The sequence below is a fragment of the Mesoplodon mirus genome (genome assembly GCF_964341445.2).
Source record: "Mesoplodon mirus genome assembly, chromosome: 4".
NCBI classification, from domain to species: Eukaryota; Metazoa; Chordata; class Mammalia; order Artiodactyla; family Ziphiidae; genus Mesoplodon; species Mesoplodon mirus.
The window spans coordinates 142,797,205-142,806,756 of record NC_138979.1 but is presented as its reverse complement, the minus strand read 5'-3'; the positions used below and the strand labels follow the sequence as shown (position 1 = coordinate 142,806,756).

Sequence of the window (9,552 nt, the reverse complement as noted above, 5' to 3'; positions counted from 1 at the left end):
TAAATCATGAGCTAATTCCATTAAATTGTTGCTGAATCAAAGTGTCGTTCCTTTTAGGAGTGCGCATTTTCAAAGAGGACAGCTATGAAGGGGCAATTCTTAATAACCCAAGTGGAATTAATCTCATAGTGGAATTACAGGCAACAGGGAGTCTGGATGCCATAAAGGGGTCATTATATTCTGCTGATGGTTCCCTTTTGCTGTCTACCTTTCCTGAGTTTTCTCTCTCCTATTCAATTTTCATTTTGTTTCCTTTGGTCCAACAGCAAATTTGCTGTCACAGCTTCTTCTAAAGAGCCCTGTAGAAACCAGAATCTCCTAGTGGCAAATCTTCTAAAGCTTTCTGCTTTTAACCCTGCTAGCAAGACTGTGGAGGTTGACACCAGCAGGCAGGCAGCCAGGGGCTCTGTAGGGCTGCATCCCCTCCTCAACAGATGACATACATTACGGGATTTGGTTCCAACTCTTTAGCTCAGGTGCCTAGTTGTGGAGGATCTGCCTCTGCCATGCCTCTCAACCCGTTCTGACCTCATGAATCTTACGGAGATTATCTGAACTATCTACTTCCTAATGAGTCTGCCGGCCTGCTGGTTGTGATAAAGTGTAAAGCTATTTGGCCCTAATCTCAAATTTATGATTAGCCTCCTACTGGGGGGGGGGCACCACCCAACCCACTAGTCATTATATTTGGGGACAAGACCAGGGAAACATAGGCCATTCAGTGCCCCATGTAGAACTCCATCCAGTTGAGCTGGACTGGGCCACAACTGAAGTGGGCGGTCTCACTTTGATCTAAAGCCAATGGTTCTCTGTCACCCTTGGCTTCAGTTAGAGTCATCTGGGGAAACTTAAAAAAATTCTGATGTCTAGGCCCCGCTTCCTGAGCTTCTGATTTAATTAGACTGGGATGAGGCCTGAACATGTTTATTCTTTCTTATGAAATGAGCTTTTATATAAGTACAAAAGTACTTTTGTATAAAAAAAAAGCTACAAGGCCATCACTAGTACGTGTGAACTTATTATTACAAATTTTCTTTATAATTTTGATTTTTGTGCAATGTTCCATGGAGCACACATATCTTTTTTTAAAAAAACATAATCCAATGTATGTATTTATTTATTTATTTATTTGTGTCAGGTCTTCTTTGCAGCACGCGGGATCTTCGTTGTGGCATGTGGGATCTTTCATTTCGGCACACGAGCTTCTCTCTAGTTGTGGCGTGCGGGTTTTCTCTTCTGTAGTTGTGGCACGCAGGTTCCAGAGCGCGCGGGCCCTGTAGTTTGCAGCACACGGGCTGTAGTTGAGGCGCGCAAGCTCAGTAGTTGTGGCGCGCACGCTTAGTTACCCCACGGCATGTGGGATCTTAGTTCCCCGAACAGGGATCGAACCCGTGTCCCCTGCGTTGGAAGCCAAATTCTTTACCACTGGACCACCAGGGAAGTCCCGAGCACACATATTTAACCAGTCGCCTGCTGTTTGTTGAACATTTAGTTTGTTTCCAATTTTTAGCTATAATAAAAGGAAACAATGAGAGCAATCTTCACATAAGTTTTCCTATTTGAGGCATTATGTATTTCATTAGGAGAAATTTCCAGAAGTTTTATTACTGGATAAAATAGTATGCAAATATTTTATTTTATTTATTTATTTTTTGGCTGCACTGGGTCTTTGTTGCTGTGCACGGGCTTTCTCTAGTTGCGGGGACCAGGGGCTACTCTTTCTCACTGAGGTGGCTTCTCTTGTTGTGGAGCACGGGCTCTAGGTGCGCAGGCTTCAGTAGTTGCAGCACGCAGGTTCAGTAGTTGCAGCCTGAGGGCTCTATGGCACACAGGCTTCAGTAGTTGTGGAGCACGGGCTTAGTTGCTCTGTGGCATGTCAGATCTTCCCGGACCAGGGCTCGAACCCGTGTCCCCTGCATTGGCAGGTGGATTCTTAATCACTGCACTACCAGGGAAGTCCCTGAAAATATTTTAGACTCTTGATATTGTCCAGTTGCTTTTCGAAAGGCTTTTAACCAATTTACATTCATTCCAGAATGGGTGAAAATTTCCATTTTACCCAGCATGTGTCATTTGCTAACATAACAAAGCATTTATTCTATATTTCAATGTGTATGTCTATATTTGAGGCTTATATTTTAAAAAAAAACCTCCCCAAGAGAACAACAGTAGGCTTGACTAAGAGTTGGCCAAGTTCCTCAGCCCCTGGAGATCTTGTCCAGTGGTGGCAAAGGCCCAGGAAAAGAACCCCAAGGAAATGTGCACCAAGGAGAAAAGGAGGTTTCCTCTGAAGGCCTCAGGCTAAATGGGCCCCAGCCATCCTCCCTGGGCCTTTCTAGGGAGGGGCTCTTCTCCTCCAGCTGCCTTGGGTTGGAAGTGACCCAAAGAGAACCAAGAGCACATGATCCCAAAGAGGGAAAACAGGACAAAAATCTATTATGCATAAACAGGAGCTTGGAGCCTGTCCCAAAATTCTGGGTGAATCTACTTCCCAGCCCTTGGTCCTGACCCACAGAAGCCTCTGGCTGTGCTGACCACCCCCATCAGATGTGCCTCCTCCATACCCCATTCCCATAGCCTTGGTTTTTTAGATTGCTTTTTTTTTTTTTCTTCGGTACGCGGGCCTCTCACTGTTGTGGCCTCTCCCGTTGCGGAGCACAGGCTCCGGACGCGCAGGCTCAGCGGCCATGGCTCACGGGCCCAGGCGCTCCGCGGCATGTGGGATCTTCCCGGACCGGGGCACGAACCCGTGTCCCCTGCATCGGCAGGCGGACTCTCAACCACTGCGCCGCCAGGGAAGCCCTTAGATTGCTTTTTAAATTACTAAAGAGCTACTGGTACAGCATAAACAAATACTATAGAAACAAAAAATGGCAAATTTGGAAAGATTCCCCCTCACCTCCTACTTCCATTCCCTTCCCCAGAGGTAACCTGATAAATGTGTATCCTTCTAGATCATTTCACAGTGCTAGTGTGTGTGAGATTGTATGTATATGCATACAGGATGTTGAAAATATACAAATGGAATCATGCTATATGTAGTTATCGCCAACTTGCCTTTACCATTTAACTTTAAAGTGTAGACCACTTTCTGTGTTAGTTAGCATAGAGCTGCCTGATTCTTTTTCATGGCTGCATGAGAATCCATTGTATATAATGATATCATATAATGTAACACATTTTGTTGTTGGATGCTTCACTTGCTTCTCATTTTTCTCTTGGACGACAGTGCTGCAGTGAACTCATTTGTGTGCGTGTTGTTGTGCCATCTACCTGACTTTGAGTGTTGCCACTGCCAGAAAACTCCTGGCATTGGGCTTCAACTATGCATACCCTAGCGTGTCTCCGCTACGGCCAGTACTCATTTAGGCTTCGGAGGAGCTCGACCAGGCTCAGTCCTGACCTCTGCTCTCATCCTATTTTTCTGCTGTTGTGATCGAGAATACCTTATGGCCCAGCGTCCAGAGTTCTGACAACACCACCACATCATGCAAAGGTGCAAAAAGTATGGCTAGTGTCCCTCTGACCGTTGGGAGGGAAAAAAAGAAGGCCAGCTTTTCCCAATGCAATCCAGTTGGAGAAAGTCTGAAAGTGGCTGCCTATCAAAGTGGTTTTCAAGATCCTCACTCTTTTGCCCCTGGGAACTGACATAGGAGATACAGGGAGCTGAAGTGGCGTTAGAAGCTCTCCAAAACAGCAGAGGGAGCCAGGGAGTGTGTGTGTGTGTGTGTGAGTGTGTGTGTGAGTGTGTGTGTGTGTGTGTGTGTGTGTGTGTGTGTGTGTGTGTAGCCCTAGACTAAATGTCCTTGGCCCGTGGATGGAGATAGCCAGTCCTTGATCTAATGTGTTGTTGTACTTTTGTCCTTTAAGATTTTCAAGCCCCCTGGTCCTGTAAGAAGCAGTAAGGGCTAATGAGAAGCAGGCTGTACTCTGGGAAACAGGAAATCTGGTTCCATTTATGACTTCATCGGGCCCTACCATGGAATTTTGAACAGCTTCAGTTTGCTGCCCTGTGCTTTGGGTCTTTTGTCTAGAGGTGCCATCTGCATCTTTAGGATGCTGGGGTTAGAGTTCTTGTTTTTCCTGCAAGATAGTGCTAGTGTCATTGGCTGTTAAAAATGGGACAGGCAGGGGAGCTTTGCCATTTGGAGGAGATGTTTGCTGTGTTTGGCTTATCCTGCTTGCGTGTTTCCTTCTTTTTTACTTTCTGAACACACAGAATGAACATATGTTTGTAGTAGTGGAGGCAGGGGCTGAACTTCCCATGTGGCAGCCTCCTGAAATGTATTCTTGCACGCACAAATGCAAAGGCAGATGTTGACCTCCTCTCTCAACCCTTTGGGAATTCTCTGGGGAATGGTGGTGTGGTCACTGTCAGAGCAGAGCAACAAACAAGGCTGCTTTAATCAGGGATGAGCTACGTTTGAGCAGTACTAAAGTTGCTCATGGAAAAGTAATTTATTTAGACAAATCAGGATTTTAAAGCTTTTCATTGAAGTGTAACTTACATGCAGAAAAGTGCATGAATTATAAACATACAGCTTAGTGAATTTGTGCAAAGTGAACACACCTATGTCACCCATGTAACTCCTACCTAGGTCAAGAAGTAGAATATTATTGGCACCCCAGTAGGCCCCTGTATCGCCCCCTCCCATTTACTAGTCCTTTGAGGTATAACCACTAACCTTTCAACACTTTATATTAATTTTGCCTGTTTTGAACTTTATATATATTTGTGAAATTTATTCACATTTTGCATAGATTCTGGTCATTATTCTCATTACCACATGGAATTCATGAAAGAAATATACCACAGTCAACTTATCCATTCTATGTCGGTGGGATTTGGGGTTGGTTTTCATTTGGGGCTATTGCACATTATGTTGCTATGAACAGTTTTGCACATACCTTTTGGTGCCTGTGGGCACGCACTTCTGCTGTATACATTCCTACAGGTGGAATTGCTGAGTCACAGGGTTTGCATACATTCAGCTTTTTTTTTTTTTTTTTGCGGTACATGGGCCTCTCACTGTTGTGGCCTCTCCCGTTGAGGAGCACAGGCTCCGGACGCACAGGCTCAGCCGCCATGGCTCACGGGCCCAGCTGCTCCGCAGCATGTGGGATCTTACCGGACCGGGGCACGAATCCGTGTCCCCTGCATCGGCAGGCGGACTCTCAACCACTGCGCCACCAGGGAAGCCCTACATTCAGCTTTTAACAGACCTTGGAAACAGCAGTGGCGAGAGTTAGGAATATAGTGGGGTTTTTTAAAATGTTATTTATTTATTTTTGTCTGTGTTGGGTCTTCGTTGCTGCATGTGGGCTTTCTCTAGTTGTGGCGAGCGGGGGCTACTCTTTGCTGCGGTGCGCGGGCTTCTCATTGCGGTGGCTTCTCTTGTTGCGGAGCAGGGGCTCTAGGCGTGTGGGCTTCAGTAGTTGTGGCACATGGGCTTCAGTAGTTGTGGCTCACAGGCTCTAGAGTGCAGACTCAGTAGTTGTGGGGCACGGGCTTAGTTGCTCCACGGCATGTGGGATCTTCCCGGACCAGGGCTCGAACCTGTGTCCCCTGCATTGACAGGCGGATTCTTAACCACTGCGCCACCAGGGAAGCCCAGGAATGTAGTATTGTTATGGGACAGAGCACAGGACTAAGATCAGGCCCCAGACCTCTGGTCACCTCCCAGGCTTGGATTACAGGGGAGCCAGAGTAAACCACTCACCCTCTGTGTTTCCTCAACTGTAAACTGGAAATAATCAGTACCTGCTCTATTCCTTGCTGTGGGTGGGAAAGCCCTCTGCAAAGTCTCAAGCTGCATGAATGGAAGCTGTCATTAACATGGAAGCAGGGGAGGGAGACTTCTAATTATTAATGAGAACTAAAGAACAACTATACTGATGTGAATTTCCATTTCCAATGAAGAATCCAGAGGTTAGATTAACTGCTCTGCTAGACAGAGTGGTATTGCCAGAGGGGCCTGTAATATTATTCTCTCAAACCCAGACACATAGAGTAACCTCCCAAGCCTGTCCTCCTCTGTATGTTACCAGAAGATTCCTCACCTGCTTGGAGCCCCAGGGGTCCTCCCAGTTTTTCCTCTCAGTCCCCAAATGCCCAACTTCTTTGTTTCCTCTGCATCTTCCTGAGTTGTCCTGATGTGGAAAAACTGTTTGGTTTGGCTCTGCCCAGCTGGACCAGTTTTAAGGCACCAGGAAAGCCAAAGGACATGAGCATTCCACACCCTCTTGCATTATTGAATGTCAAGTTTGAGTAATGTCAGGGAGGTGCTTTGGTCTCACAGTGAAGCTAAAAGTTCACAGCCATTTATTCTTCCAAAGTTTGTACTATGCTAACTCAGGGGCTGTAAAAATTAATAATTAATTGAAAGTCGTGTCAAAACCTCTTCCATCCTATTGGTTCCCAAGCAGATAGTCACACAAGTAGATGGCAGTGCCCTCTTCTGGCCAAGGCCACACTTGCATGGCTGTAGCTAAGGTGAGGGGCTTGTGACACGGGGCTGGATGTTCATTCGGGAGCAGGCTCATCTTGGGGTTAGTCTTGGGTAAATCACATTTGGGGATCCACCCTTCCTTTCCTCTTCAAAAACGAAAGATCACAACTATGATGGTTAGTTTTATGTGTGGTTAACGTTTAAATCAGTACTTTTTTTACTCTCCGAATGTGGCTGGGCCTTATCCTTAAGAGCAAAAACTGAGGTTTCCCAAATAATTTCTCCTTCAAGGCCGCAACATAGGAACTCTGTGTTTCCAGCCTGCAGATTTTGAATTCAATACTACAGCATCAACTCTTTCCTGAATTTCCAGGCTGCCAGCCTGCTCTACGAATTCCAGACTTGTCAGCCCTCACAATCGTGTGAGTCAATTCCTTAAGATAAAACTGTGTGTGTGTGTGTGTGTGTGTATACAGTTGACCCTTGAACAATGTGCAGTTTAATCCAGTATATAGTCAGCCCTTGTATCCATAGTTCCTCCACATCCATGGATTCAACCAACCACAGACCGTGTAGTACTGTATTTACTATTGAAAAATATCAGGTAAAAGTGGACCCATGCAGTTCAAACCTGCATTGTTCAAGCGTTTCAACTGTATGTATGTGTGTGTGTATATTATATATATATGTGTGTGTGTGTGTGTGTGTATCTCCTATTGGTTCTGTTTCCATGGAGAACCCTGACTGATGCAAAACCTAGTCCGAATTCCATTTTATATCAGTGACATCTCATTTGAATATATTGAATGTAAAGAGACATGAAGTATATAGCAGGTGACTTTCTGAGTTCAGGTTTAAGTTCCGGTCCCATTTCACATACTAGCTTCATGAACTAGCTACTCAGTTATATTTAGCCTTGGTTTCTTCATTTGTATAAAGGAGAAAATAGTAATATTTACTGAATAGGCTATTATGAAGATTAAATAAGACAAAACGTGCGTAGAATAGTGTCTGGCTCAGAGTAAGTACTCAGTAAATGTTAGTTACTATTATTAAGAGTATTGAGGGGAGTTGTCAAAGAAGGGGATTTACAGAGTGAGGGGTACATGGCAGGGGAGCTAGTCTTGCTCACCTCCCCCCCTTCTCTCCCCAGACTCTCATGTACAGGCAGTCTCTGCTTTTCACTACCTGTTCCTGGGGGATATTATAAAGCAACTTCTTATAGAGTGTCCTGTTTCTTCCCATCAGAACCCAATCAAGCTTAAAAGTTGCATTCCAATTTAATGGACTAAGCCATTATTATGTCACAAAAGCAAAGTACAATAAGTCTTGGTAATTATTTAAAACAGCAAAATTATTCTTTTAAGTCTTAATATGGGGCTTCCATAAAATTTAATCTTCAGGCCACAATACAACTTACCATCAATTAGCAGTTTTGTTTGCCTTCTGACAATTTAGAAGGACTTTCACACGATGATTTAGTAGGTCAAAACCTGTGTTTTTTGGGTTTTTTTTTAATAGGGAAAACTTTGGTATTTAGAATTAGCCAGCTGACCTCAGTTTAGATGATCCCAATTTTGTTGGCAATATCCAAAGCATCATAGTCAGGACCCAGTTAAACATATGCCTTCTTCTCTCCATTAGGCTTGATCAGGGTATTGACCTTAGCCATGTCAATGTCATAGAGCTCCTTCACAGCCTGTTTAATCAGGTGCTTGTTGGCCTTGACATCCACAATGAACACCAGTGTGTTGTTGTCTTCTATTTTCTTCATGGCTGACTCAGTGGTCAGGGGGAACCTGACGATGGCATAGTGGTAAAGCTTATTTCTCCTAGGGGCGCCCTTCCGAGGATATTTGGGCTGCCTCCTGAGCCTCGGTGTTTTGGGCCATCGGAAGGTAGGTGATGTCCGGGTCTTTTTTTGTGTGGCTGTGGATGCCTTTCAACACTGCTTTCTTGGCCTTCAAAGCTTTTGCTCTGGCTTCAGCTTTGGGAGGGACAGGGGCTTCCTTCTTCACCTTACGTGCCATCTTCGTGCAGTCAAAACCTGTTTTTAAAGTTAGCCAGATGATTATATCTAGGTGGAGGGATTTTGGTTTTAAATATATCTATATACATAGTTATTTTTAAATATATACATAAATATCTACATAGATATATTTGTGTTTCCTTCAGTGACTCATCAGAAGGATCCATGAGACCCAATAGCAGGTTATATACTCACTGAGATTTATGATAACAAAGGTACAGAGCAAAAGCAGCAGGAGAAAGACATGCATTAATGGCGTCCAGAGAGGTTCAAAACAGGCTTCCAATGTCCTTCCTTCTCTGAGGTCACACAGGAGTACTCTTTCACTGTTGACTACGAACACATGTGAAATGTCTTTTCCCATAGAAGCTGTTTGAGTCTCAGTGTCTAAAGCTTTTATGGGGAGCTCGTCACATAGGTATATCCTGTTATGCAACCAACCATGACAACCGAAACTCAGGACCTTAATAATGAAACCAGGTGCGGATCGTAGATTTTGATGTTTGTGCAAAGCAACCTGACAAGCAGGTATGATACAGTCCATTGCTCCAGGTGTGTATAACAGACCCATCAATCACTAACAAAAAGAACACTCTAAGCCCACATTCCCAGCGGTTGGCCAAGGGTTAATCATGGGTCCTTGAAGACAGGTAGGGAGTAGGCAACCAGACCTGCTGTGTTAACTCTTTCCTCACAGTCTGAATTTTCTTAAATGTCTATAATTCACCTCTGTTACTTTGGTAATCAGAAGAGTAACTAATAATATAAAGGCATCTGAAGTTAATGATTTTCCTTTTTAGTCATTTAATGATGCTGCTTTGTAATCGCAGTACATTTCCCTGTAATCAGCAGAGCTGCTGAGAGAAGTCAAGTCACCTTACTAGACACTTCATGGATGGCCATCAGAGCCTTCATATTCTTTGGGAAAACCATAATACAGGCTGGGACAGAGCATGTGAGACCTAGAAGGAACCACAGCAACACCTAGTTCAACTTTCCCATCTTACAGATGAGGAAGTAGGAATACTGAGCAGTGAAAGGACTCACCCAAAGTTCTAAATCTTAGGTCTTTCA

At 44.5% G+C, this 9,552-nt stretch overlaps 1 pseudogene across 1 annotated transcript; it reads right to left on the bottom strand.

Annotated features, from left to right (window-relative positions):
- Window positions 1-8,010: 8,010 nt before the first annotated feature.
- LOC309803249 (large ribosomal subunit protein uL23-like) lies at window positions 8,011-8,479 on the bottom strand (annotated as a pseudogene). The gene has a single exon. The product of its transcript is annotated as a large ribosomal subunit protein uL23-like (transcript).
- Window positions 8,480-9,552: the final 1,073 nt, after the last annotated feature.